Source organism: Lygodium microphyllum, unplaced genomic scaffold (genome assembly GCF_053477565.2).
Source record: "Lygodium microphyllum isolate KBCC unplaced genomic scaffold, Lygodium_microphyllum_v1.1.10 scaffold_191, whole genome shotgun sequence".
NCBI classification, from domain to species: domain Eukaryota; kingdom Viridiplantae; phylum Streptophyta; class Polypodiopsida; order Schizaeales; family Lygodiaceae; genus Lygodium; species Lygodium microphyllum.
Window position 1 is genome coordinate 150126 of NW_028229674.1, and position 4354 is coordinate 154479.

At 40.9% G+C, this 4354-nt stretch overlaps 1 non-coding gene and 1 pseudogene across 1 annotated transcript; both read right to left on the minus strand.

Annotated features, from left to right (window-relative positions):
• Positions 1-218: 218 nt before the first annotated feature.
• On the minus strand, positions 219-292 carry TRNAM-CAU (transfer RNA methionine (anticodon CAU)). The gene has a single exon. It is a non-coding gene; the product is annotated as a tRNA-Met (tRNA).
• A 1875-nt stretch (positions 293-2167) lies between these two features.
• Positions 2168-3859, minus strand: LOC148008330 (18S ribosomal RNA; annotated as a pseudogene).
• Between the last annotated feature and the right edge of the window lie 495 nt (positions 3860-4354).

Sequence of the window (4354 nt, forward strand, 5' to 3'; positions counted from 1 at the left end):
TGCCTAAAGGAATTGCGGAAAGGGACAAATTACACTTTTGGTAAATGATAACCCTTTGAAACAAATAATAGTCGTACAGAGCTGAAGTAAAAGGATTCGAACCTTTGCTTGTTGGTATCAAAAACCAATGCCTTACCACTTGGCGATACTCCATAGAAAGGTAACCCAAAAAAAAAGGCAAGGCCAGAGACGAAAAAATTGAGCTTCCATCACAAATATGGGCTTAGCAGGATTCGAACCTACAATATTGCCGTTATGAGCGGCACGTTTTAACCATTCAAACTATAAGCCCATAGCGCACTATCAATTCGATCAATTTGTCACAAGCAATGGAACGAACTTAAAGTCCTTTTCATAAACCAACTTCATAACCTATTTGGCTAGCTTTAATCATTAATACATGCTTTGTTGAGTAATCTTAGATAATAATATCAATGGTTTGTCTGCCATTCCTATAGCAGTTTAGGTAGCTTAGTTGGTTAGAGCAAAAGACTGAAAATCTTTAAGTAAGTGATTCGAGTCCGCTCCTAAGCGACTATGACCACTGAAATTAGATTCAACGCTAATGATACGCTAGACACAACCAGAACTTCAAATTATGGAACCAAAGTGACAAGACAGTATCTTTAACCATACCGACTTTAAGTTACTAATATGGCAACCAATAAATGGTTAAGATATGGAGCAGAGCCTAATTGTTTCTGTCATCATATGCTTTTATGTTCAAGCCAGTGGTTTCAACCGGGAAAGTGATTATTGGTCTCTTACGTGATTTAATAGAAATACTATTTGCTTGCCTGCTTAAAGGTCGCTAATAGCTTTTATGAAACAAAAGTATTGTTTCAAATAAGCTAGCTCAACAACAACTCCGCTATACTATAGCCATAAAAGTAATAATCCAGTATCCGTTGCTGTGACCAAGCTTAATATCTTTTAAGCCTATAAGCTCATAACTAATAAATGTCAATAAAGTTACATCGAAAAGGCCAACGCTAAGGAACTTCATTTCAATGTTAACAAACAATAAGGTTAAGAACCTTTTGTACACAGCTCGAAGCTATAATGGGGTTACATCCTAAACAATGCTCTGTTTAATCAGCTGTCTAAATAAAGGCCCTAATCAACCGCTATCCTTTTATATACAGAAATAAAATATCGAAATGGCATACCCTATGTAATGCGAAATGACAAAACTTTTGGCTACGTTAGGACGGCATGTTTTCACCCGATCTATCTTTTATAGTCTAAATCATTGGTTTCTCTTATGCGTAGATCAGCTTTAAGGAATATCCGAAACGATCGTAACGGAAAGTAACGCTCTTTTTTTTACACACACAGGAGTATCCCTTATTCATATCATTTCAACTTACTCTCTTTCACTTATCGGTCTGAATCTGGGTTAGGGAGTGCTTTTAAGGCCATAACGCCTTTTTCGTATCGCTTCCATATACGTGATTTTGACATACTTTTTTGTTTCCCTTACCTAGTTATTTGAAAACTAATTTACCGAGCATGTGTAATAATAAGAGACAACAAATTCGTCAAAGCAAATACCCTTTTTTTCAAGTACGTAATAGTGGCTCCCCTTTGAGTTAGAGACCCTATTTCTACCACTTAACAGGTACCGTCTAGGTTTCACATTTTGGGAATGTTACGAGGTTTTCTTTGAGAGAAAATTTTAAGCTGCTTTGTTTCCTCTCAATTTGCCCCACGGTTACATGGAGGCAACCCATGGATAACTACAATGGGGGCAATTTTATTATAGCCTTATATGAAACTTACTATCGGAGATTCCTTATTTTATATAGTCATGCATGGATTAAGCAACTAGCCAATACTTTTTTTTTCAGTGCCAGGATCCTAATTTCGCAGATGGCAGATCGTTTAACCATATGACATAGCCACATTATGTACATACTATAAAGCTCGTAGGCTAGCTTTCAGCCAACCCATTTGCGTAATGTGGGCTTTTTAAAAACTTATTTCTAGCAGGACTATCCGGATCTCCTTGGCAAGGTTCCTTCCTTGAGCTACAAACAATGGCCACAATGATTTCATCAAAAATGCCCTTTAGCTACTAGTAAAATATCATTAAAATAACAGATAAAAAATAGGCTAATTAACGCATATATGAGATTTTTAGCTTGTATCTTCATCTTTCTGGAAGAATCCATCCAGCCACAGGTTCCCCTACGACTACCATGTTACGACTTCACCTCAGTTACTGACCCAACCATAATATGTAGCGGAAACACCTTTAAAACTAAAGTGAATTACACTTAACGGAAGCATAATGCACTTTACTAATAAGTGATCCCTGCTCAATGCTTCAGGCGGAGCCAATTCCCAGGGTGTGACGGGCGGTGTGTACGGGGCTCGGGTACATATTCACCGCGGCATGCTGATCCGCGATTACTAGCGATTCCAACTTCATGTCCTCGAGTTGCAGAGAACAATCCGAACTTAGACAATCTTTACGGATTCGCTCCACCTTACGGCCTTGCTTCCCATTGTAATTGCCATTGTAGCACGTGTGTAGCCCAGCTCATAAGGGCCATGCGGACTTGACGTTATCCCCATCTTCCTCCATAGTAAAACTACGGGCAGTTTTTCATGAGTGCAACACCCAATAAAAAGAATACCGTCGATCTCAAGCAACCATTGAGCTGTACGGCTGCTGATGAAAGACGGCATGGATCCTTTGTAAACAGCATGTCTTAGCAACATGAAACAAGGGTTTCGCTCGTTATAGGAGTTAACCAAAAACGTCTCACGACACGAGCTGACGACAGCCATGCAGCACCTGTACGAATTTTTATCTTATCCCGTTAAGAACAAGTACACTAGTTCATATGTCAAATGTGCATACGCCAAGTGTTTCTATGTCAAGAGCTGGTAAGGTTTTGCGCGTTGTATCGAATTAAACCACATGCTCCACCGCTTGTACAAGCCCCCGTCAATTCCTTTGAGTTTCAGTCTTGCGACCGTATTCCCCAGGCGGAGTGTTTAACGCGTTAGCTGAGCTTCCGATCCGCAGACCAAAAACGAACACTCATCGTTTACGGCATGGACTACCGGGGTATCTAATCCCGTTTGCTCCCCAAGCTTTCGCACCTTAGCGTCAGTAGAGACCCAAAGAGCTGCCTTCGCTACTTCGGCGTTCCTTCGTGTATCTCCAGATTCTATCCCTACGCACGAAATTTCACTCTTCTCTATCTCACTCAAGTAAATTGGTTTCGTAAGCATTCCGCCAGTTGGGCTGGCGTCTTTAACCTTCGACCTAACTTACCGCCTACGTGCCCTTTACGCCCAGTCATTCCGAATAACACTTGCCCCCCCCGTCTTACCGCGGCTGCTGGCACGGAGTTAGCCGGGGCTTCTTCTTTAAGTTTTGTCACCATCGCACACTTGACGAAAGGGTTTTACAAGCGGTATTGCCATTCCTCGCGTTTGCGACGTTCTTCACTCACCCACGCGATATTGCTGGATCAAGCTTTCGCCCATTGTCCAAGATTCCCCACTGCTGCCTCCCGGCGGAGTCTGGGCCGTATCTCAGTCCCAGTGTGGCTGGTCATCCGAAAAGATCAGCTAAGCATCGTAGGCTTGGTTGGCCTTTACCCAACCAACTACCTAATACTACGTAGGCTCATCAAACAGCGCTTTATTATCTTCTCGCATAGCTTTATTGCTTGCGTTGCTTCGGGATCTAGCCCGAACTGTTTGGCAGATTCCTGCGCGTTACGCACCCGTTTGCTACTTTTTTTTCAATTATTCCATAAAACTGGAACAGAAATGACATCCAACTTACATGTGTTAAGCATATCGCTAGCGTTCATTCTGGGCCAGGATCAAGCCCAATTTTTTAGTGAATTTCTGCCATATGAGGCAGGTTGATGATGATTTCTTAGTAAGTTATTAGCTTTTACTAACAACCGTAAGCGGAACGGCCACTGGCAAGGCGAATCATCTTACATTCCGGATACCAAAGATTGTTATTATACAAGAATTCTTGTATCGCTCATGCAGATCTTCCATCTACCGGAAACCAAAGGATTCATTGCAGGAGAGTAAAGTATGGCTGAAAATAGAAGGAATTGACGAGAAGCTAACGCTTTAGGTAAGTACGATAGTCATTACAACTGTTTTTATTGGTTTTTTAGTGGCTTTTCTCCTTATTGGTTTTTGATATAGTCTCCTGAACTAGTGCTTTCCTCGGAACCAATGCATTTAAAAAACGATGTATTTACTTTCAAATAAGATTGACTATATGAAAGACATATTTGATATGATTTTATCATTGCCAGAACCTATGCATTTACCATAGATAATATATTTACTGAAACCAGAACCCATG